Below are 26,838 nucleotides of genomic sequence, written 5' to 3' on the forward strand. Positions count from 1 at the left end.
TCTAATATGATGATTTGCTGCTCAAGAATTTTTTTAATTGTTATTATTCATAATATTATCAATATTTAAAGAAGTGCATGTTTTTCAGGATTCTTTGATGAATAGAAAGATCCAGAGATCTGCATTTATCTGAAATAAAAATGATAACATCATACACTATACCATAGAAAGAAATTATAGAAATTAATGTTTATTTAGCAATGCTTTAAATTGACATTTATGTTACAAAAGATTTAAATTTCAGATAAATGCTGTTCTTCTGATCTTTCTATTCATCAAAGAAACCTTTATTTATTTTATAAATTTTTTGAGCAGCAAATTAGAATATATATATATATATATATATATATATATATATATATATATATATATATAGCAAAAAAAAGTCACCTTGTAAATCACAGGAATAAATTACATTTTATTAGAAATATAGAAAACAGTTTCAAATAGAAAACTATACTTTTAAAAAATACTTTAAAAAATACTTTTAAAATTGTACTGTTTTTGCTGTACACTGGATCAAATAAATGCAAACTTGGTGAGCAGAACAGACTTCTTTAAAAAAAAAAGAAAAAAAAGAATATTTGACTGGTAGTGTTTAACAAAAGATATGTTTCAACTATCATAAAGTCTGTACAGTTGAACGAACAGTTGAATGATCAGAAAAAAAAGAATATTTGACTGGTTGTGTTTAACAAAAGATATGTTTCAACTATCATAAAGTCTGTACAGTTGAATGGACAGTTGAATGATCAGATAGACAGTTCCTGATATGCAGTACACATACATACATACATACATACACACATAGGCTACAATGAGAGATTTCTTTCTCTGATAGATTATTCACGGAACATGGCATGGACCTTCAGGCCTTGTTCATCAAGATTGTTTATTGATATGAATGTGTCCATATCCTCCAGATACTCAAAGATAAATAAAAAGACATCTCTTGCTTCATCCAATTCTCTGCCCAGGTAGTCGTTGATGGCATTCTGTTGATTTTTACTGTCTATTTGGAGAAAGGCAGGCCCTTTCACCTCCCCACAGAATAACTCATGGTGACTCTTTACGACCCTGGACCACTGTCCCTTGCAAACGTCCACGTCTTGTTGGTGCTCCTGTTAAAAATAGAGAATACATACATGTTGGGGGTGTATTTGTCCACGAAAAAAGTATTAACTCATCATTTACCTCATAATTCCACATACAAATATATTTATTTATGAAAAACCACAATAATATATAGAGAAATGCTCTCACAATACCTCCATGCACCACTGCATGGCTTATGTGGTCCTCCAAGTGAATTGTATTGAGTCATTTTCTTTACTGGTGAAACTGCAGCAGGGAGGGACCCCTCAACCCACGAGAACTGCCCTGCATCAGGCTCGGACTGAATGCTGTAAAACATTATGCTTGTCATTAATACAGAAGAATACAATGATAATTTGTGACATACACAGAGTTATCTAGCAAGATGTAGTGAAATGATGATGTAGTGAATGTTGCTCAGCTGAGTTACTGTGTATGGGTACTGTACTGTGGTCAATGATGTCATATGTACAGTATGTGAGTGTTTTCTATCTGCACATTCATTCAACATTCATGTTATGTCATAAGACTGCACTGTCTATATATCTATCTATCTATACATACATGTATGCATATATGTATTTGTGTTTGTGTACACACAGATACGTATGTACACACACACAGACACACACACAAACACACAGAGTGCACTGATTCTTCTGATATATTTGTTGCTATCTGAGTAATACACACATGAACTGTTGTTTATGAACATGCACACATGACTCACATTCCTAAAGTTGTCAACGTTTTAAGACAGGCTAATCTTGTTTTTACTTACCGACGCGGCAAACAACAACTTTTTAGCGGTTGGCAAACAATATGAACGATCTTCTTATGGATGCTTCTTCCTGTTTCAAAATAAATTAGAATGTGACGTATTTGGACGTAGGCGTGGCTTGTGACGTTACACTTGGATGTGGGCGGAGTTGGATGTCCACCGCAGGCTGCAGCGAGACGTTCCTCAGCTGAGGGGCAAACAGACTCTGAAACGGCAAGACCATAGGATAATCCAAGACAGGCTATAAACTTCACTGCAGGCACAGATCAGACAAGATGAGATAAACCAGGCAAAGATCAAGACTCAAGTAACCAGACTATGAACAAGACTAAACTAGACTAGACACAGGAAACTCGAAGTGGCTCCGTAAAGCAGCTATCACTAGGAGAGCAATAAACAGTAAACAATACTCTGCTTGGTGGTTAAGGACTTGTATTTATAGAGCGTCTGATTGGTTGCAGGTAAAACCGTAATTAGTGACATGAACCACGGGAAATGTAGTCTGGGGTGACATGTAACAGTCTGTTTAGTGTGAGTGTCAATATAAACGGAAGACAACCTCTGGTGACGGGAAGACGCAAGATCATGGACAGGATTTGTGACACAAACAAGTGCGGAAACAGTACCGGTGGTGACAAGGAGCTTCAATAGAACATCAGCAAACTGGTCAAATGAGAATAAGCCATAAATCAGTAAAAAAAAAATAAACTTCCTGTCCTGTCAGTCACTACACTGTGCTCGTCAAGTGTGCAGTGTATTAAGCTATATTAAAGCGCTGTGTCATATTCAAACCCAAATAAAACTACGAGCATGAAATGTCATAGTTATGCCATCATTTAAGTCATGAGGTTATAAAAAAGGTGATTAAAGCTGCCTTACAACTGTGCATGCAAGTATTTATTATTTATAAGTCAGATTCAAACCAGTGTCAGATCCACGTCAAGTTCAGCTTTTAAAGTAACAGCAGCCAAAATAATAACTAATAACCAGCTGCTGTGATGTTTGGTAATCAAAGAACAAAGTTCTGTTTAAAAAGTTCAATAACTTCTGTAGTTTTAAGTTTTAGCTTTATTTAATTTTGAATTTAGTGTTTGATAACTTTATTAAATTAGGCTTTATTTTCTTGCTAAAGGGCACAGGTTATATGACATTTAATATAATAGGTTTATGGGATGATTGTTTTGAGTTCACTTAAATTATAAGTTATTTTTTATTGTCTAATAAATGTTAAATTGATAGCTCTCAATCATACTGTAATGTTGAATGGCTATAGTCAATGGTTAAATATTAGGAAAAAAATTCCGAGACATCAGTTGGTATCAGTGATACATCCCTTCAGTCATAAAAATGACGACATTAAAAAAATGTAAAAAAATTCTTTCATTGTGTTGTGTCTACATTAATTTGAAGATTAAATGTGAAATGATTGCAATATAAAAGTATAATTAAAATCTTTAATGTTAGGTGAGATTAATCAATTAATTTTTTAGAAAAAAATAATATGTTCATTTTTTAATTGACTGACACCACTAAAAAAAATATATATATATATGTATATATATATATATATATATATATATATCAAAGGTTGCGTTAACTGAAAATTGTCCGTCATCGACAGAATTTTTTTGTCAGTGACGAAAAAAATCTAAAGGCCGTCTGTCATTTTGATTTTTTTATCGAGAAATAAATTTTTTTTATTTTATTTTATTTTTGTATTTTGTTGTTTTTACACTGCGCTGTCGTCCTGTAGGTTTATGATTTTTTTTAAAAAAACAAATGTGAACAAATAGTAAAAGCAATTAAATGTGTTATTATAATTAAAATATGAAATTGAAAATGGAAATAATAATCCTATGGTAATAATAGATTATGACAGAACTTTTCTGACCCTGTCTGTCAAAATGACAGACAATGTTAAAGTCTAACGTAACCTTTGATACATATATATATATTAGGGTTGCAACAGTTCTCTGTAAAAAAAAATCGAACCGTACCGTTCCGCAGACCGCGGTTCAACCTAAATCTGACAATGCATCTGTAATATAGTTTTTTTTTTTATAAACAACACCACATAAACAAATAGGGTTCAGCTAATGTTTGTTTCTGTTGATGGATAGGGGTGAGTGGGGCACAACCTAACGCGGGGTTAATTGTAACACACGTGGTTTAAATATTTCCACACATGCTAGCATAACCAAATTTACGGTATTTACTAGTTGCCATAGCAACACTATGCAGAGAAAAAAGAGCGCCAAAATTCAAAAGCCTTTTAAACATATCGCTGAATATTTATTTTACCATAGTAAAAGTACATTTCTGGCTGAAGTAAACTTTTCATTTCAGTTTTTAGTATTCATTTAAAATTAGACAAATCTGCTATTATTTTAATCTCCAATTTGTTATTTATCAGTTTAGATAGTTTATTAATGCTTCGCAAACCAGCAGAAGACACTAACCTGTTTTAAACTCCAGTGGTGCAGATGGGGAACATTGTAACACTGTGTTACAATATGCCCCACTGTATTAAACTATGACATTATTCTGTGACATATCCTCATTATTCCGCGAAATTCAAAAAGTGTTAGGTTGTGCCCCGCTCTCCCCTACACATTATGGCTTCCCAATACAACAGCAGCATTGAAAAAAACGTGGACCAACCATTCAGAAATGGTTGAATAAAGTCATTATTTGTGTTTTTCTTTGTGCACAATTCTTTGGAAAATATTTGTGTTCATCTTCAAAATCAGGGCTAAATAATAAATGAATGCAATTTGATTATTATCAGGAACCGGGCACAGCTGGTCATGTGATCAACATTAAGGTACAAACCTTAAAAGACTGAATGTTCTGACCCAAAGACCCATGAAGACTGGGAGGAGTGTGTCCCTAAATACATGTGGATGTCCAACGCTCACTGTCTTCATCATATAGTTGACCCAGAGCTGAAACACAAAATACACTGCTATTAGTATTTCTATTTTATTAAACAGTGCTGATTTCCTAAAGAATAAAGATTTTTTGATTGATCTGATTAATGACACTTTATCTTGCCCCCAGACATTAACAAAGATTTGATTGTTCATTGACCAAATTTTCTATTACTATTTTAGAAAATCCACCTTAGTCATGAAATATACAATTTAATACCAAAATAATCCATTATAGTTTTATTGAAACATTCAGTTCAAAGTCATGTATTTCAAGTTGATGTTTCAAAGTGTTCCTGACTGAACAATTTAAATATCCAAGCATTTTTCTTTCATGACTGACATCCCAGATTGAAGTTTGAAGATTCCTTTTATAGATAATTTATTTTATATAAACATGAAAAATGAACATGGACAACATAATTATTTTGAAAACGAATCAGACTTGAACCAAATCAAGAAATCTGTATCGAAACCTAGCCTAATAATTACTCCTTTCCGTTTATTCCTTAAGACTTTTTGTATTATATTACTTCTGTAAATTATTAAACCATAACTCGTTTATTATTAAAAGCATTTTTGTGTGTTTTGTACATACTGTAATGTTTGTTTGTTGTTATTGCAATAAAAAACGATGACAAACTAGTAATTATCAAAAACAGACTTTGTCTTCCATTTATTTTTCACAAAATCTTTGCTCTCTAGAAACCATGTCAGTTTCGGTTGAATTTCCTATATTACGTTTAAGTATTAGCATTACAAACGCTGAATTAATACCGACATATAAAATTAAATTACGGAGATGCATCAGAAAATAATGCTAGACAATAAAATTTATAACAGGAATATATAACCACTTCACAGTAATCTGTTTTTGCAATATTGTCTTAAATTAAAAATTGTTTTAAAAAATATCAGTTAAAGCAAGACTGTAAACAAACAAAATGTCTCCAAAATGATTTAATTATTTAGTTATGACAGACACACACCTAAATTAATGGTTGGATTACACAATTGACAACATAAAACATATATAATTATACAATTCAACATTTCCTGTAGTAGTCATAATATTTACTGATAATTTCATTTGAGAAATGTTCTATTGCGCTTCTGATTTGACTGAGATTCGCCATTTTGGGTGCGTAAGATGCGATCAATTCTGATCCGTAAAAAATCTAACCATGTAGAGTGACTTTCTGCACTTTTTTCGTGTAACACACTACTTCCCTACAGTCATTAAGTTCTTTATTTCCACTTTGACTTCCCTTTCGTTGTCATTCTGTCTGCTTCTGTGCTGTTGTCCAGTTGGCTTTTAAATCCCAAAATGGCGCCCGCGCTACCGAAGCGCCATCTAGTGGCTGTCATCAAAAACGCATCAGAGTTTCTTGTTGCTAGGAGACGCAAATGACAACACTGTGTTCTAAAATCGGCGGAAAATTTCCAACATGTTTAATATCCTCCGACTGCATGAAATTAAATCTGAAGTTAAAAAATCGGAGTCTGTGACCATCATACAAAAGAAATGAAGTACAAGGATTTAAAGTAAGTGGAAAGTGTGATAAAATAACATCTCTACAATATGAAATCAAGAAATCTGCAGGCAAGTCATAAGTAGAGACCACAACTGATGACAGAAGAGTCACCAACAAGTAAGATGTTAAATGAAAGCAAAAATGTACTTTAGTTAACCTATAAGAAAAGAAACAAAAGCAGTTATAAGTATACCTTGTCAGATAAGTTGTTATTTTCAAAGTGAATCCTTAAATATGTAAATCACATTTAAATGAACACACATTAGTGTGTAAAGCAACATCTTTACAATACTGACTCAATGCATTTGCAAACATGTCTGTGTCTTTAGAAAGAGACCATGAAAAATAACGATTGACTTACAAATAAAATTTTAAATGAAAGCACAAAGAACAGTTAAATGAGATTATTTTAAGCATAGGTGTAAATGCTTATACTTGTCAGATGAGTTACTTTCTTATTAAATTAAATGAATACTTGCATTTGTAAGCAATTTCAGATAAGTATGAGATAACTTTAATGCATAGGTATATAGTTAGGAGGTTACATTTAATGTCACTTTGAAGTGAATCGTTGACTTTGTTCATTTTCTTTTTGAGCATGTGACAAAACATCTCTACAATATCAAGTCAAGACTTTTGCAAGCAAGTGATTATCAGAAAGAAGAGACCACAACATATGACAGAAGAGCCGCCAACAGGTAAGATTTTCAATTATTGAAGTTTTAAGTGTGCTATGACACTATTAAGTTAGAATGGTCTCTACACCAGATGCAACATGTCTCGCATTTGTAAACAATTTGAGATAAGTATGAGATAACTTTTAAGCATAGTTATAAGTATAGTTAGGAGGTAAGTTATATGTCACTTTGAAGTGAATCGTTGACTTTGTACATTTTCTTTTTGTAAACACACACCAGCATGTGACAAAACATCTCTACAATATCAAGTCAAGACTTCTGCAGGCAAGTGATTATCATCAGAAAGAAGAGACCACGACAGATGACAGAAGAGTCGCCAACAGGTACGATTTAAAAGTTTTTATTGCTTCCACAGGCAATGGCCAATGCTGTCAGTTCACCCCAGTTACGCACTTGGAGTTAGGACTAGGGTGTGTCCTGTAAGGTTGTGGTGGGTGGGACACAGGGCGCGCCCTAGGTTACCAAAAAAATGACCTTTTTTTCTTTTTAAGAAAATCACAACCAATTTGGTAACAAATATCTGAAATTAGCTAAGCAAACTGGACAAAAACTATTTCAAACAAGAACAAAAAAACTTTAACAAGTTGACCATTCTTTTTGTCATTTTCTTGGTTCCGAGCTCCAGTGGAGATCTCTGGGCGGGGCTGATCAGCTATGTGCCCATAATGCAGTCTGTTCAAGTCTGCATCCATGCAACCCGTAAGTGCCTGTGTATTTAGGGAGAGGCCACCCTAACAGGCCAGGGAAGCTTTGCTGCAGTCCTCTGGAGGGGTCGGAGAGCAATGGACCAAGAGCGCAACTCTGCGCATTGCACACCTTGGTCACCTGGAAAATATGGGCAAGGTTGTGAGTTCACCCCAGAGGAAACATTTAAGAGTTAGGACTAGGGTGTGTCCTGTAAGGTCGTGGTGGGTGGGACACAGGGCACATCCTAGGTTGCCAAAAAAAACGACAAATAATATTTTTTTATAGAAAATCACAACCAATTTGCTAACAAAAAATTAAATCTGTAACAAATTGGCCCTTCTTTTTGTCGGATTGGTTCCTAGCTCTTGTGCAGAACTCTGGGCGGGACAGATCAGCTATGTGCCCATATTGCAGTCTGTTACAATCTGCATCCAGGAAACCTGTAAGACCCTGTGCAATTAGGGAAAGGCCACCCTAACAGGCCAGGGAAACAGGAAGCTCTGCCGCAGCTCCTCTGGATGGGACTGCTAGTAATGATCCAAGAGCGCAATTCTTTGCCTTGGCCACCTGGAAAATATGGGCAAGGTTGTGAGTTCACCCCAGAGGAAACACTTGGAGTTAGGACTAGAGTGTGTCCTGTAAGGTCGTGGTGGGTGGGACACAGGGCGCACCCTAGGTTGCCAAAAAAAACGACAAGTAATATTGTTTTGAACTATGCATATTGCACAAAAATTGTTTAAAAATGAATTTAAAAAAAACGGTCTGTATGTCAGATTGGTTCCTAGCTCCGGTGCAGAACTCTGGGCGGGACAGATCAGCTATGTGCCCATATAATCCAGGAAACCTGTAACTCTCCTGCACAATTACAGAGAGGGCAGGGAGGCAGGGAAGCTCTGACTTACTTTGGTTAAACTATTAGAGAAGTTTCATGCATACTTATAAGTATATATTTGTACACACACACACACACACACACACACACACACACACACCAGTGTGACACAACATCAAGACCTCTGCAGGTAAGTAAGTGATTATCTTCAGAAAGAAGAGACCATGACAGATGACAGAAGAGTTGCCAAGAGGTAAGATATTCAATCACTAAAGTTAAAAATGTGCTGCAGTCCTCTAGAGGGGGCAGAAAGCAATGGACCAAGAGCGCAACTCTGCGCATTGCACACCTTGGCCACCTGGAAAATTTGGGCATGGTTGTGAGTTCACCCCAGAGGAAACACTTGGAGTTAGGACTAGGGTGTGTCCTGTAAGGTCGTGGTGGGTGGGACACAGGGCACATCCTAGGTTGCCAAAAAACGACAAATGATTTTTTTAAAAAAGAAAATCCCAACCAATTTGCTAAGAAATATGAATCTGAAATGTACTAAGCAAATTGTACAAAAACAAACTGGCCCTTCTTTCTGTCGGATTGGTTCCTTGCTCTGTTGCAGAACTCTGGGCGGGACAGATCAGCTATGTACCCATAGTGCAGTCTGTTATAATCTGCATCCAGGAAACCTGTAAGCCCCTGTGCAATTAGGGAAAGGCCACCCTAACAGGCCAGGGAAACAGGAAGCTCTGCTGCAGCCCCTCTGGACGGACTGTTAGCATCTGCCTTAGTTTATTTAAACTATAAGAGAAGTCTCAAGCATAGTTATATGTATACATTTGTACACAAACACACCAGCGTGTGACACAATAACTCTACAATATCAAGTCAAGACCTCTGCATGTACGTGATTATCCTCAAAAAGAAGAGACCACAACATATGACAGAAGAGCCGCCAACAGGTAAGATTTTCAGTTATTGAAGTTTTAAGTGTGCTATGACACTATTAAGTTAGAATGGTCTCTACACCAGATGCAACATGTCTCGCATTTGTAAACAATTTGACATAAGTATGAGATAACTTTTAAGCATAGTTATAAGTATAGTTAGGAGGTAAGTTATATGTCACTTTGAAGTGAATCGTTGACTTTGTACATTTTCTTTTTATAAACACACACCAGCATGTGACAAAACATCTCTACAATATCAAGTCAAGACTTCTGCAGGCAAGTGATTATCATCAGAAAGAAGAGACCACGACAGATGACAGAAGAGTCGCCAACAGGTACGATTTAAAAGTTTTTATTGCTTCCACAGGCAATGGCCAATGCTGTCAGTTCACCCCAGTTACGCACTTGGAGTTAGGACTAGGGTGTGTCCTGTAAGGTTGTGGTGGGTGGGACACAGGACGCGCCCTAGGTTACCAAAAAATGACCTTTTTTTCTTTTTAAGAAAATCACAACCAATTTGGTAACAAATATCTGAAATTAGCTAAGCAAACTGGACAAAAACTATTTCAAACAAGAACAAAAAAACTTTAACAAGTTGACCATTCTTTTTGTCATTTTGTTGGTTCCGAGCTCCAGTGGAGATCTCTGGGCGGGGCTGATCAGCTATGTGCCCATAATGCAGTCTGTTCAAGTCTGCATCCATGCAACTCGTAAGTGCCTGTGTATTTAGGGAGAGGCCACCCTAACAGGCCAGGGAAGCTTTGCTGCAGTCCTCTGGAGGGGTCGGAGAGCAATGGACCAAGAGCGCAACTCTGCGCATTGCACACCTTGGTCACCTGGAAAATATGGGCAAGGTTGTGAGTTCACCCCAGAGGAAACATGTAAGAGTTAGGACTAGGGTGTGTCCTGTAAGGTCGTGGTGGGTGGGACACAGGGCACATCCTAGGTTGCCAAAAAAAACGACAAATAATATTTTTTTATAGAAAATCACAACCAATTTGCTAACAAAAAATTAAATCTGTAACAAATTGGCCCTTCTTTTTGTCGGATTGGTTCCTAGCTCTTGTGCAGAACTCTGGGCGGGACAGATCAGCTATGTGCCCATAGTGCAGTCTGTTACAATCTGCATCCAGGAAACCTGTAAGACCCTGTGCAATTAGGGAAAGGCCACCCTAACAGGCCAGGGAAACAGGAAGCTCTGCCGCAGCTCCTCTGGATGGGACTGCTAGCAATGATCCAAGAGCGCAATTCTTTGCCTTGGCCACCTGGAAAATATGGGCAAGGTTGTGAGTTCACCCCAGAGGAAACACTTGGAGTTAGGACTAGAGTGTGTCCTGTAAGGTCGTGGTGGGTGGGACACAGGGCGCACCCTAGGTTGCCAAAAAAAACGACAAGTAATATTGTTTTGAACTATGCATATTGCACAAAAATTGTTTAAAAATGAATTTTAAAAAAACGGTCTGTATGTCAGATTGGTTCCTAGCTCCGGTGCAGAACTCTGGGCGGGACAGATCAGCTATGTGCCCATATAATCCAGGAAACCTGTAACTCTCCTGCACAATTACAGAGAGGGCAGGGAGGCAGGGAAGCTCTGACTTACTTTGGTTAAACTATTAGAGAAGTTTCATGCATAGTTATAAGTATATATTTGTACACACACACACACACACACACACACACACACACACACACACACACACACACACACACACACACCAGTGTGACACAACATCAAGACCTTTGCAGGTAAGTAAGTGATTATCTTCAGAAAGAAGAGACCATGACAGATGACAGAAGAGTTGCCAAGAGGTAAGATATTCAATCACTAAAGTTAAAAATGTGCTGCAGTCCTCTAGAGGGGGCAGAAAGCAATGGACCAAGAGCGCAACTCTGCGCATTGCACACCTTGGCCACCTGGAAAATTTGGGCATGGTTGTGAGTTCACCCCAGAGGAAACACTTGGAGTTAGGACTAGGGTGTGTCCTGTAAGGTCGTGGTGGGTGGGACACAGGGCACATCCTAGGTTGCCAAAAAACGACAAATGATTTTTTTTAAAAAGACAATCCCAACCAATTTGCTAAGAAATATGAATCTGAAATTTACTAAGCAAATTGTACAAAAACAAACTGGCCCTTCTTTCTGTCGGATTGGTTCCTTGCTCTGGTGCAGAACTCTGGGCGGGACAGATCAGCTATGTACCCATAGTGCAGTCTGTTATAATCTGCATCCAGGAAACCTGTAAGCCCCTGTGCAATTAGGGAAAGGCCACCCTAACAGGCCAGGGAAACAGGAAGCTCTGCTGCAGCCCCTCTGGACGGACTGTTAGCATCTGCCTTAGTTTATTTAAACTATAAGAGAAGTCTCAAGCATAGTTATATGTATACATTTGTACACAAACACACCAGCGTGTGACACAATAACTCTACAATATCAAGTCAAGACCTCTGCATGTACGTGATTATCCTCAAAAAGAAGAGACCACAACATATGACAGAAGAGCCGCCAACAGGTAAGATTTTCAGTTATTGAAGTTTTAAGTGTGCTATGACACTATTAAGTTAGAATGGTCTCTACACCAGATGCAACATGTCTCGCATTTGTAAACAATTTGAGATAAGTATGAGATAACTTTTAAGCATAGTTATAAGTATAGTTAGGAGGTAAGTTATATGTCACTTTGAAGTGAATCGTTGACTTTGTACATTTTCTTTTTGTAAACACACACCAGCATGTGACAAAACATCTCTACAATATCAAGTCAAGACTTCTGCAGGCAAGTGATTATCATCAGAAAGAAGAGACCACGACAGATGACAGAAGAGTCGCCAACAGGTACGATTTAAAAGTTTTTATTGCTTCCACAGGCAATGGCCAATGCTGTCAGTTCACCCCAGTTACGCACTTGGAGTTAGGACTAGGGTGTGTCCTGTAAGGTTGTGGTGGGTGGGACACAGGGCGCGCCCTAGGTTACCAAAAAAATGACTTTTTTTTTTTAAAGAAAATCACAACCAATTTGGTAACAAATATCTGAAATTAGCTAAGCAAACTGGACAAAAACTATTTCAAACAAGAACAAAAAAACTTTAACAAGTTGACCATTCTTTTTGTCATTTTGTTGGTTCCGAGCTCCAGTGGAGATCTCTGGGCGGGGCTGATCAGCTATGTGCCCATAATGCAGTCTGTTCAAGTCTGCATCCATGCAACCCGTAAGTGCCTGTGTATTTAGGGAGAGGCCACCCTAACAGGCCAGGGAAGCTTTGCTGCAGTCCTCTGGAGGGGTCGGAGAGCAATGGACCAAGAGCGCAACTCTGCGCATTGCACACCTTGGTCACCTGGAAAATATGGGCAAGGTTGTGAGTTCACCCCAGAGGAAACATTTAAGAGTTAGGACTAGGGTGTGTCCTGTAAGGTCGTGGTGGGTGGGACACAGGGCACATCCTAGGTTGCCAAAAAAAACGACAAATAATATTTTTTTATAGAAAATCACAACCAATTTGCTAACAAAAAATTAAATCTGTAACAAATTGGCCCTTCTTTTTGTCGGATTGGTTCCTAGCTCTTGTGCAGAACTCTGGGCGGGACAGATCAGCTATGTGCCCATATTGCAGTCTGTTACAATCTGCATCCAGGAAACCTGTAAGACCCTGTGCAATTAGGGAAAGGCCACCCTAACAGGCCAGGGAAACAGGAAGCTCTGCCGCAGCTCCTCTGGATGGGACTGCTAGCAATGATCCAAGAGCGCAATTCTTTGCCTTGGCCACCTGGAAAATATGGGCAAGGTTGTGAGTTCACCCCAGAGGAAACACTTGGAGTTAGGACTAGAGTGTGTCCTGTAAGGTCGTGGTGGGTGGGACACAGGGCGCACCCTAGGTTGCCAAAAAAAACGACAAGTAATATTGTTTTGAACTATGCATATTGCACAAAAATTGTTTAAAAATGAATTTAAAAAAAACGGTCTGTATGTCAGATTGGTTCCTAGCTCCGGTGCAGAACTCTGGGCGGGACAGATCAGCTATGTGCCCATATAATCCAGGAAACCTGTAACTCTCCTGCACAATTACAGAGAGGGCAGGGAGGCAGGGAAGCTCTGACTTACTTTGGTTAAACTATTAGAGAAGTTTCATGCATACTTATAAGTATATATTTGTACACACACACACACACACACACACACACACACACACACACACCAGTGTGACACAACATCAAGACCTCTGCAGGTAAGTAAGTGATTATCTTCAGAAAGAAGAGACCATGACAGATGACAGAAGAGTTGCCAAGAGGTAAGATATTCAATCACTAAAGTTAAAAATGTGCTGCAGTCCTCTAGAGGGGGCAGAAAGCAATGGACCAAGAGCGCAACTCTGCGCATTGCACACCTTGGCCACCTGGAAAATTTGGGCATGGTTGTGAGTTCACCCCAGAGGAAACACTTGGAGTTAGGACTAGGGTGTGTCCTGTAAGGTCGTGGTGGGTGGGACACAGGGCACATCCTAGGTTGCCAAAAAACGACAAATGATTTTTTTAAAAAAGAAAATCCCAACCAATTTGCTAAGAAATATGAATCTGAAATGTACTAAGCAAATTGTACAAAAACAAACTGGCCCTTCTTTCTGTCGGATTGGTTCCTTGCTCTGGTGCAGAACTCTGGGCGGGACAGATCAGCTATGTACCCATAGTGCAGTCTGTTATAATCTGCATCCAGGAAACCTGTAAGCCCCTGTGCAATTAGGGAAAGGCCACCCTAACAGGCCAGGGAAACAGGAAGCTCTGCTGCAGCCCCTCTGGACGGACTGTTAGCATCTGCCTTAGTTTATTTAAACTATAAGAGAAGTCTCAAGCATAGTTATATGTATACATTTGTACACAAACACACCAGCGTGTGACACAATAACTCTACAATATCAAGTCAAGACCTCTGCATGTACGTGATTATCCTCAAAAAGAAGAGACCACAACATATGACAGAAGAGCCGCCAACAGGTAAGATTTTCAGTTATTGAAGTTTTAAGTGTGCTATGACACTATTAAGTTAGAATGGTCTCTACACCAGATGCAACATGTCTCGCATTTGTAAACAATTTGAGATAAGTATGAGATAACTTTTAAGCATAGTTATAAGTATAGTTAGGAGGTAAGTTATATGTCACTTTGAAGTGAATCGTTGACTTTGTACATTTTCTTTTTGTAAACACACACCAGCATGTGACAAAACATCTCTACAATATCAAGTCAAGACTTCTGCAGGCAAGTGATTATCATCAGAAAGAAGAGACCACGACAGATGACAGAAGAGTCGCCAACAGGTACGATTTAAAAGTTTTTATTGCTTCCACAGGCAATGGCCAATGCTGTCAGTTCACCCCAGTTACGCACTTGGAGTTAGGACTAGGGTGTGTCCTGTAAGGTTGTGGTGGGTGGGACACAGGACGCGCCCTAGGTTACCAAAAAATGACCTTTTTTTCTTTTTAAGAAAATCACAACCAATTTGGTAACAAATATCTGAAATTAGCTAAGCAAACTGGACAAAAACTATTTCAAACAAGAACAAAAAAACTTTAACAAGTTGACCATTCTTTTTGTCATTTTGTTGGTTCCGAGCTCCAGTGGAGATCTCTGGGCGGGGCTGATCAGCTATGTGCCCATAATGCAGTCTGTTCAAGTCTGCATCCATGCAACCCGTAAGTGCCTGTGTATTTAGGGAGAGGCCACCCTAACAGGCCAGGGAAGCTTTGCTGCAGTCCTCTGGAGGGGTCGGAGAGCAATGGACCAAGAGCGCAACTCTGCGCATTGCACACCTTGGTCACCTGGAAAATATGGGCAAGGTTGTGAGTTCACCCCAGAGGAAACATTTAAGAGTTAGGACTAGGGTGTGTCCTGTAAGGTCGTGGTGGGTGGGACACAGGGCACATCCTAGGTTGCCAAAAAAAACGACAAATAATATTTTTTTATAGAAAATCACAACCAATTTGCTAACAAAAAATTAAATCTGTAACAAATTGGCCCTTCTTTTTGTCGGATTGGTTCCTAGCTCTTGTGCAGAACTCTGGGCGGGACAGATCAGCTATGTGCCCATAGTGCAGTCTGTTACAATCTGCATCCAGGAAACCTGTAAGACCCTGTGCAATTAGGGAAAGGCCACCCTAACAGGCCAGGGAAACAGGAAGCTCTGCCGCAGCTCCTCTGGATGGGACTGCTAGCAATGATCCAAGAGCGCAATTCTTTGCCTTGGCCACCTGGAAAATATGGGCAAGGTTGTGAGTTCACCCCAGAGGAAACACTTGGAGTTAGGACTAGAGTGTGTCCTGTAAGGTCGTGGTGGGTGGGACACAGGGCGCACCCTAGGTTGCCAAAAAAAACGACAAGTAATATTGTTTTGAACTATGCATATTGCACAAAAATTGTTTAAAAATGAATTTTAAAAAAACGGTCTGTATGTCAGATTGGTTCCTAGCTCCGGTGCAGAACTCTGGGCGGGACAGATCAGCTATGTGCCCATATAATCCAGGAAACCTGTAACTCTCCTGCACAATTACAGAGAGGGCAGGGAGGCAGGGAAGCTCTGACTTACTTTGGTTAAACTATTAGAGAAGTTTCATGCATAGTTATAAGTATATATTTGTACACACACACACACACACACACACACACACACACCAGTGTGACACAACATCAAGACCTTTGCAGGTAAGTAAGTGATTATCTTCAGAAAGAAGAGACCATGACAGATGACAGAAGAGTTGCCAAGAGGTAAGATATTCAATCACTAAAGTTAAAAATGTGCTGCAGTCCTCTAGAGGGGGCAGAAAGCAATGGACCAAGAGCGCAACTCTGCGCATTGCACACCTTGGCCACCTGGAAAATTTGGGCATGGTTGTGAGTTCACCCCAGAGGAAACACTTGGAGTTAGGACTAGGGTGTGTCCTGTAAGGTCGTGGTGGGTGGGACACAGGGCACATCCTAGGTTGCCAAAAAACGACAAATGATTTTTTTTAAAAAGACAATCCCAACCAATTTGCTAAGAAATATGAATCTGAAATTTACTAAGCAAATTGTACAAAAACAAACTGGCCCTTCTTTCTGTCGGATTGGTTCCTTGCTCTGGTGCAGAACTCTGGGCGGGACAGATCAGCTATGTACCCATAGTGCAGTCTGTTATAATCTGCATCCAGGAAACCTGTAAGCCCCTGTGCAATTAGGGAAAGGCCACCCTAACAGGCCAGGGAAACAGGAAGCTCTGCTGCAGCCCCTCTGGACGGACTGTTAGCATCTGCCTTAGTTTATTTAAACTATAAGAGAAGTCTCAAGCATAGTTATATGTATACATTTGTACACAAACACACCAGCGTGTGACACAATAACTCTACAATATCAAGTCAAGACCTCTGCATGTACGTGATTATCCTCAAAAAGAAGAGACCACAACATATGACAGAAGAGCCGCCAACAGGTAAGATTTTCAGTTATTGAAGTTTTAAGTGTGCTATGACACTATTAAGTTAGAATGGTCTCTACACCAGATGCAACATGTCTCGCATTTGTAAACAATTTGAGATAAGTATGAGATAACTTTTAAGCATAGTTATAAGTATAGTTAGGAGGTAAGTTATATGTCACTTTGAAGTGAATCGTTGACTTTGTACATTTTCTTTTTGTAAACACACACCAGCATGTGACAAAACATCTCTACAATATCAAGTCAAGACTTCTGCAGGCAAGTGATTATCATCAGAAAGAAGAGACCACGACAGATGACAGAAGAGTCGCCAACAGGTACGATTTAAAAGTTTTTATTGCTTCCACAGGCAATGGCCAATGCTGTCAGTTCACCCCAGTTACGCACTTGGAGTTAGGACTAGGGTGTGTCCTGTAAGGTTGTGGTGGGTGGGACACAGGGCGCGCCCTAGGTTACCAAAAAAATGACTTTTTTTTTTTAAAGAAAATCACAACCAATTTGGTAACAAATATCTGAAATTAGCTAAGCAAACTGGACAAAAACTATTTCAAACAAGAACAAAAAAACTTTAACAAGTTGACCATTCTTTTTGTCATTTTGTTGGTTCCGAGCTCCAGTGGAGATCTCTGGGCGGGGCTGATCAGCTATGTGCCCATAATGCAGTCTGTTCAAGTCTGCATCCATGCAACCCGTAAGTGCCTGTGTATTTAGGGAGAGGCCACCCTAACAGGCCAGGGAAGCTTTGCTGCAGTCCTCTGGAGGGGTCGGAGAGCAATGGACCAAGAGCGCAACTCTGCGCATTGCACACCTTGGTCACCTGGAAAATATGGGCAAGGTTGTGAGTTCACCCCAGAGGAAACATTTAAGAGTTAGGACTAGGGTGTGTCCTGTAAGGTCGTGGTGGGTGGGACACAGGGCACATCCTAGGTTGCCAAAAAAAACGACAAATAATATTTTTTTATAGAAAATCACAACCAATTTGCTAACAAAAAATTAAATCTGTAACAAATTGGCCCTTCTTTTTGTCGGATTGGTTCCTAGCTCTTGTGCAGAACTCTGGGCGGGACAGATCAGCTATGTGCCCATATTGCAGTCTGTTACAATCTGCATCCAGGAAACCTGTAAGACCCTGTGCAATTAGGGAAAGGCCACCCTAACAGGCCAGGGAAACAGGAAGCTCTGCCGCAGCTCCTCTGGATGGGACTGCTAGCAATGATCCAAGAGCGCAATTCTTTGCCTTGGCCACCTGGAAAATATGGGCAAGGTTGTGAGTTCACCCCAGAGGAAACACTTGGAGTTAGGACTAGAGTGTGTCCTGTAAGGTCGTGGTGGGTGGGACACAGGGCGCACCCTAGGTTGCCAAAAAAAACGACAAGTAATATTGTTTTGAACTATGCATATTGCACAAAAATTGTTTAAAAATGAATTTAAAAAAAACGGTCTGTATGTCAGATTGGTTCCTAGCTCCGGTGCAGAACTCTGGGCGGGACAGATCAGCTATGTGCCCATATAATCCAGGAAACCTGTAACTCTCCTGCACAATTACAGAGAGGGCAGGGAGGCAGGGAAGCTCTGACTTACTTTGGTTAAACTATTAGAGAAGTTTCATGCATACTTATAAGTATATATTTGTACACACACACACACACACACACACACACACCAGTGTGACACAACATCAAGACCTCTGCAGGTAAGTAAGTGATTATCTTCAGAAAGAAGAGACCATGACAGATGACAGAAGAGTTGCCAAGAGGTAAGATATTCAATCACTAAAGTTAAAAATGTGCTGCAGTCCTCTAGAGGGGGCAGAAAGCAATGGACCAAGAGCGCAACTCTGCGCATTGCACACCTTGGCCACCTGGAAAATTTGGGCATGGTTGTGAGTTCACCCCAGAGGAAACACTTGGAGTTAGGACTAGGGTGTGTCCTGTAAGGTCGTGGTGGGTGGGACACAGGGCACATCCTAGGTTGCCAAAAAACGACAAATGATTTTTTTAAAAAAGAAAATCCCAACCAATTTGCTAAGAAATATGAATCTGAAATGTACTAAGCAAATTGTACAAAAACAAACTGGCCCTTCTTTCTGTCGGATTGGTTCCTTGCTCTGGTGCAGAACTCTGGGCGGGACAGATCAGCTATGTACCCATAGTGCAGTCTGTTATAATCTGCATCCAGGAAACCTGTAAGCCCCTGTGCAATTAGGGAAAGGCCACCCTAACAGGCCAGGGAAACAGGAAGCTCTGCTGCAGCCCCTCTGGACGGACTGTTAGCATCTGCCTTAGTTTATTTAAACTATAAGAGAAGTCTCAAGCATAGTTATATGTATACATTTGTACACAAACACACCAGCGTGTGACACAATAACTCTACAATATCAAGTCAAGACCTCTGCATGTACGTGATTATCCTCAAAAAGAAGAGACCACAACATATGACAGAAGAGCCGCCAACAGGTAAGATTTTCAGTTATTGAAGTTTTAAGTGTGCTATGACACTATTAAGTTAGAATGGTCTCTACACCAGATGCAACATGTCTCGCATTTGTAAACAATTTGAGATAAGTATGAGATAACTTTTAAGCATAGTTATAAGTATAGTTAGGAGGTAAGTTATATGTCACTTTGAAGTGAATCGTTGACTTTGTACATTTTCTTTTTGTAAACACACACCAGCATGTGACAAAACATCTCTACAATATCAAGTCAAGACTTCTGCAGGCAAGTGATTATCATCAGAAAGAAGAGACCACGACAGATGACAGAAGAGTCGCCAACAGGTACGATTTAAAAGTTTTTATTGCTTCCACAGGCAATGGCCAATGCTGTCAGTTCACCCCAGTTACGCACTTGGAGTTAGGACTAGGGTGTGTCCTGTAAGGTTGTGGTGGGTGGGACACAGGACGCGCCCTAGGTTACCAAAAAATGACCTTTTTTTCTTTTTAAGAAAATCACAACCAATTTGGTAACAAATATCTGAAATTAGCTAAGCAAACTGGACAAAAACTATTTCAAACAAGAACAAAAAAACTTTAACAAGTTGACCATTCTTTTTGTCATTTTGTTGGTTCCGAGCTCCAGTGGAGATCTCTGGGCGGGGCTGATCAGCTATGTGCCCATAATGCAGTCTGTTCAAGTCTGCATCCATGCAACCCGTAAGTGCCTGTGTATTTAGGGAGAGGCCACCCTAACAGGCCAGGGAAGCTTTGCTGCAGTCCTCTGGAGGGGTCGGAGAGCAATGGACCAAGAGCGCAACTCTGCGCATTGCACACCTTGGTCACCTGGAAAATATGGGCAAGGTTGTGAGTTCACCCCAGAGGAAACATTTAAGAGTTAGGACTAGGGTGTGTCCTGTAAGGTCGTGGTGGGTGGGACACAGGGCACATCCTAGGTTGCCAAAAAAAACGACAAATAATATTTTTTTATAGAAAATCACAACCAATTTGCTAACAAAAAATTAAATCTGTAACAAATTGGCCCTTCTTTTTGTCGGATTGGTTCCTAGCTCTTGTGCAGAACTCTGGGCGGGACAGATCAGCTATGTGCCCATAGTGCAGTCTGTTACAATCTGCATCCAGGAAACCTGTAAGACCCTGTGCAATTAGGGAAAGGCCACCCTAACAGGCCAGGGAAACAGGAAGCTCTGCCGCAGCTCCTCTGGATGGGACTGCTAGCAATGATCCAAGAGCGCAATTCTTTGCCTTGGCCACCTGGAAAATATGGGCAAGGTTGTGAGTTCACCCCAGAGGAAACACTTGGAGTTAGGACTAGAGTGTGTCCTGTAAGGTCATGGTGGGTGGGACACAGGGCGCACCCTAGGTTGCCAAAAAAAACGACAAGTAATATTGTTTTGAACTATGCATATTGCACAAAAATTGTTTAAAAATGAATTTTAAAAAAACGGTCTGTATGTCAGATTGGTTCCTAGCTCCGGTGCAGAACTCTGGGCGGGACAGATCAGCTATGTGCCCATATAATCCAGGAAACCTGTAACTCTCCTGCACAATTACAGAGAGGGCAGGGAGGCAGGGAAGCTCTGACTTACTTTGGTTAAACTATTAGAGAAGTTTCATGCATAGTTATAAGTATATATTTGTACACACACACACACACACACACACACACACACACACACACACACACACCAGTGTGACACAACATCAAGACCTTTGCAGGTAAGTAAGTGATTATCTTCAGAAAGAAGAGACCATGACAGATGACAGAAGAGTTGCCAAGAGGTAAGATATTCAATCACTAAAGTTAAAAATGTGCTGCAGTCCTCTAGAGGGGGCAGAAAGCAATGGACCAAGAGCGCAACTCTGCGCATTGCACACCTTGGCCACCTGGAAAATTTGGGCATGGTTGTGAGTTCACCCCAGAGGAAACACTTGGAGTTAGGACTAGGGTGTGTCCTGTAAGGTCGTGGTGGGTGGGACACAGGGCACATCCTAGGTTGCCAAAAAACGACAAATGATTTTTTTTAAAAAGACAATCCCAACCAATTTGCTAAGAAATATGAATCTGAAATTTACTAAGCAAATTGTACAAAAACAAACTGGCCCTTCTTTCTGTCGGATTGGTTCCTTGCTCTGGTGCAGAACTCTGGGCGGGACAGATCAGCTATGTACCCATAGTGCAGTCTGTTATAATCTGCATCCAGGAAACCTGTAAGCCCCTGTGCAATTAGGGAAAGGCCACCCTAACAGGCCAGGGAAACAGGAAGCTCTGCTGCAGCCCCTCTGGACGGACTGTTAGCATCTGCCTTAGTTTATTTAAACTATAAGAGAAGTCTCAAGCATAGTTATATGTATACATTTGTACACAAACACACCAGCGTGTGACACAATAACTCTACAATATCAAGTCAAGACCTCTGCATGTACGTGATTATCCTCAAAAAGAAGAGACCACAACATATGACAGAAGAGCCGCCAACAGGTAAGATTTTCAGTTATTGAAGTTTTAAGTGTGCTATGACACTATTAAGTTAGAATGGTCTCTACACCAGATGCAACATGTCTCGCATTTGTAAACAATTTGAGATAAGTATGAGATAACTTTTAAGCATAGTTATAAGTATAGTTAGGAGGTAAGTTATATGTCACTTTGAAGTGAATCGTTGACTTTGTACATTTTCTTTTTGTAAACACACACCAGCATGTGACAAAACATCTCTACAATATCAAGTCAAGACTTCTGCAGGCAAGTGATTATCATCAGAAAGAAGAGACCACGACAGATGACAGAAGAGTCGCCAACAGGTACGATTTAAAAGTTTTTATTGCTTCCACAGGCAATGGCCAATGCTGTCAGTTCACCCCAGTTACGCACTTGGAGTTAGGACTAGGGTGTGTCCTGTAAGGTTGTGGTGGGTGGGACACAGGGCGCGCCCTAGGTTACCAAAAAAATGACTTTTTTTTTTTAAAGAAAATCACAACCAATTTGGTAACAAATATCTGAAATTAGCTAAGCAAACTGGACAAAAACTATTTCAAACAAGAACAAAAAAACTTTAACAAGTTGACCATTCTTTTTGTCATTTTGTTGGTTCCGAGCTCCAGTGGAGATCTCTGGGCGGGGCTGATCAGCTATGTGCCCATAATGCAGTCTGTTCAAGTCTGCATCCATGCAACCCGTAAGTGCCTGTGTATTTAGGGAGAGGCCACCCTAACAGGCCAGGGAAGCTTTGCTGCAGTCCTCTGGAGGGGTCGGAGAGCAATGGACCAAGAGCGCAACTCTGCGCATTGCACACCTTGGTCACCTGGAAAATATGGGCAAGGTTGTGAGTTCACCCCAGAGGAAACATTTAAGAGTTAGGACTAGGGTGTGTCCTGTAAGGTCGTGGTGGGTGGGACACAGGGCACATCCTAGGTTGCCAAAAAAAACGACAAATAATATTTTTTTATAGAAAATCACAACCAATTTGCTAACAAAAAATTAAATCTGTAACAAATTGGCCCTTCTTTTTGTCGGATTGGTTCCTAGCTCTTGTGCAGAACTCTGGGCGGGACAGATCAGCTATGTGCCCATATTGCAGTCTGTTACAATCTGCATCCAGGAAACCTGTAAGACCCTGTGCAATTAGGGAAAGGCCACCCTAACAGGCCAGGGAAACAGGAAGCTCTGCCGCAGCTCCTCTGGATGGGACTGCTAGCAATGATCCAAGAGCGCAATTCTTTGCCTTGGCCACCTGGAAAATATGGGCAAGGTTGTGAGTTCACCCCAGAGGAAACACTTGGAGTTAGGACTAGAGTGTGTCCTGTAAGGTCGTGGTGGGTGGGACACAGGGCGCACCCTAGGTTGCCAAAAAAACGACAAGTAATATTGTTTTGAACTATGCATATTGCACAAAAATTGTTTAAAAATGAATTTAAAAAAAACGGTCTGTATGTCAGATTGGTTCCTAGCTCCGGTGCAGAACTCTGGGCGGGACAGATCAGCTATGTGCCCATATAATCCAGGAAACCTGTAACTCTCCTGCACAATTACAGAGAGGGCAGGGAGGCAGGGAAGCTCTGACTTACTTTGGTTAAACTATTAGAGAAGTTTCATGCATAGTTATAAGTATATATTTGTACACACACACACACACACACACACACCAGTGTGACACAACATCAAGACCTCTGCAGGTAAGTAAGTGATTATCTTCAGAAAGAAGAGACCATGACAGATGACAGAAGAGTTGCCAAGAGGTAAGATATTCAATCACTAAAGTTAAAAATGTGCTGCAGTCCTCTAGAGGGGGCAGAAAGCAATGGACCAAGAGCGCAACTCTGCGCATTGCACACCTTGGCCACCTGGAAAATTTGGGCATGGTTGTGAGTTCACCCCAGTTACGCACTTGGAGTTAGGACTAGGGTGTGTCCTGTAAGGTCGTGGTGGGTGGGACACAGGGCACATCCTAGGTTGCCAAAAAACGACAAATGATTTTTTAAAAAAGAAAATCCCAACCAATTTGCTAAGAAATATGAATCTGAAATTTACTAAGCAAATTGTACAAAAACAAACTGGCCCTTCTTTCTGTCGGATTGGTTCCTTGCTCTGGTGCAGAACTCTGGGCGGGACAGATCAGCTATGTACCCATAGTGCAGTCTGTTATAATCTGCATCCAGGAAACCTGTAAGCCCCTGTGCAATTAGGGAAAGGCCACCCTAACAGGCCAGGGAAACAGGAAGCTCTGCTGCAGCCCCTCTGGACGGACTGTTAGCATCTGCCTTAGTTTATTTAAACTATAAGAGAAGTCTCAAGCATAGTTATATGTATACATTTGTACACAAACACACCAGCGTGTGACACAATAACTCTACAATATCAAGTCAAGACCTCTGCATGTACGTGATTATCCTCAAAAAGAAGAGACCACAACATGTGACAGAAGAGCCGCCAACAGGTAAGATTTTCAATTATTGAAGTTTTAAGTGTGCTATGACACTATTAAGTTAGAATGGTCTCTACACCAGATGCAACATGTCTCGCATTTGTAAACAATTTGAGATAAGTATGAGATAACTTTTAAGCATAGTTATAAGTATAGTTAGGAGGTAAGTTATATGTCACTTTGAAGTGAATCGTTGACTTTGTACATTTTCTTTTTGTAAACACACACCAGCATGTGACAAAACATCTCTACAATATCAAGTCAAGACTTCTGCAGGCAAGTGATTATCATCAGAAAGAAGAGACCACGACAGATGACAGAAGAGTCGCCAACAGGTACGATTTAAAAGTTTTTATTGCTTCCACAGGCGATGGCCAATGCTGTCAGTTCACCCCAGTTACGCACTTGGAGTTAGGACTAGGGTGTGTCCTGTAAGGTTGTGGTGGGTGGGACATAGGGCGCGCCCTAGGTTACCAAAAAAATGACTTTTTTTTTTTTTTTAAGAAAATCACAACCAATTTGGTAACAAATATCTGAAATTAGCTAAGCAAACTGGACAAAAACTATTTCAAACAAGAACAAAAAAACTTTAACAAGTTGACCATTCTTTTTGTCGTTTTGTTGGTTCCGAGCTCCAGTGGAGATCTCTGGGCGGGGCTGATCAGCTATGTGCCCATAATGCAGTCTGTTCAAGTCTGCATCCATGCAACCCGTAAGTGCCTGTGTATTTAGGGAGAGGCCACCCTAACAGGCCAGGGAAGCTCTGCTGCAGTCCTCTGGAGGGGTCGGAGAGCAATGGACCAAGAGCGCAACTCTGCGCATTGCACACCTTGGTCACCTGGAAAATATGGGCAAGGTTGTGAGTTCACCCCAGAGGAAACATTTAAGAGTTAGGACTAGGGTGTGTCCTGTAAGGTCGTGGTGGGTGGGACACAGGGCACATCCTAGGTTGCCAAAAAAAACGACAAATAATATTTTTTTTATAGAAAATCACAACCAATTTGCTAACAAAAAATTAAATCTGTAACAAATTGGCCCTTCTTTTTGTCGGATTGGTTCCTAGCTCTTGTGCAGAACTCTGGGCGGGACAGATCAGCTATGTGCCCATAGTGCAGTCTGTTACAATCTGCATCCAGGAAACCTGTAAGACCCTGTGCAATTAGGGAAAGGCCACCCTAACAGGCCAGGGAAACAGGAAGCTCTGCCGCAGCTCCTCTGGATGGGACTGCTAGCAATGATCCAAGAGCGCAATTCTTTGCCTTGGCCACCTGGAAAATATGGGCAAGGTTGTGAGTTCACCCCAGAGGAAACACTTGGAGTTAGGACTAGAGTGTGTCCTGTAAGGTCGTGGTGGGTGGGACACAGGGCGCACCCTAGGTTGCCAAAAAAAACGACAAGTAATATTGTTTTGAACTATGCATATTGCACAAAAATTGTTTAAAAATGAATTTTAAAAAAACGGTCTGTATGTCAGATTGGTTCCTAGCTCCGGTGCAGAACTCTGGGCGGGACAGATCAGCTATGTGCCCATATAATCCAGGAAACCTGTAACTCTCCTGCACAATTACAGAGAGGGCAGGGAGGCAGGGAAGCTCTGACTTACTTTGGTTAAACTATTAGAGAAGCTTCATGCATAGTTATAAGTATATATTTGTACACACATACACACACACACACACACACACACCAGTGTGACACAACATCAAGACCTCTGCAGGTAAGTAAGTGATTATCTTCAGAAAGAAGAGACCATGACAGATGACAGAAGAGTTGCCAAGAGGTAAGATATTCAATCACTAAAGTTAAAAATGTGCTGCAGTCCTCTAAAGGGGGCAGAAAGCAATGGACCAAGAGCGCAACTCTGCGCATTGCACACCTTGGCCTCCTGGAAAATTTGGGCATGGTTGTGAGTTCACCCTAGAGGAAACACTTGGAGTTAGGACTAGAGTGTGTCCTGTAAGGTCGTGGTGGGTGGGACACAGGGCGCACCCTAGGTTGCCAAAAAAGCCGACAAGTAATATTGTTTTGAACTATGCATATTGCACAAAAATTGTTTAAAAATGAATTTAAAAAAAACGGTCTGTATGTCAGATTGGTTCCTAGCTCCGGTGCAGAACTCTGGGTGGGACAGATCAGCTATGTGCCCATATAATCCAGGAAACCTGTAACTCTCCTGCGCAATTACAGAGAGGGCAGGGAGGCAGGGAAGCTCTGACTTACTTTGGTTAAACTATTAGAGAAGTTTCATGCATAGTTATAAGTATATATTTGTACACACACACACACACACACACACACACACACCTGTGTGACACAACATCAAGACCTCTGCAGGTAAGTAAGTGATTATCTTCAGAAAGAAAGAGACCATGACAGATGACAGAAGAGTTGCAAATAGGTAAGATATTCAATCACTAAAGTTAAAAATGTGCTGCAGTCCTCTAGAGGGGGCAGAAAGCAATGGACCAAGAGCGCAACTCTGCGCATTGCACACCTTGGCCAC

General features: G+C 40.6%; 1 long non-coding RNA gene across 1 annotated transcript; it reads right to left on the reverse strand.

Annotated features, from left to right (window-relative positions):
• Window positions 1-630: 630 nt before the first annotated feature.
• On the reverse strand, window positions 631-2,177 carry LOC141300069 (uncharacterized). Its single transcript, XR_012341914.1, has 3 exons — window positions 1,877-2,177; window positions 1,269-1,403; window positions 631-1,121 (listed from the first exon to the last, which is right to left on the reverse strand). It is a non-coding gene; the product is annotated as an uncharacterized lncRNA (long non-coding RNA).
• Window positions 2,178-26,838: the final 24,661 nt, after the last annotated feature.

Source organism: Garra rufa, chromosome 24 (genome assembly GCF_049309525.1).
Source record: "Garra rufa chromosome 24, GarRuf1.0, whole genome shotgun sequence".
Classification (NCBI taxonomy): domain Eukaryota; kingdom Metazoa; phylum Chordata; class Actinopteri; order Cypriniformes; family Cyprinidae; genus Garra; species Garra rufa.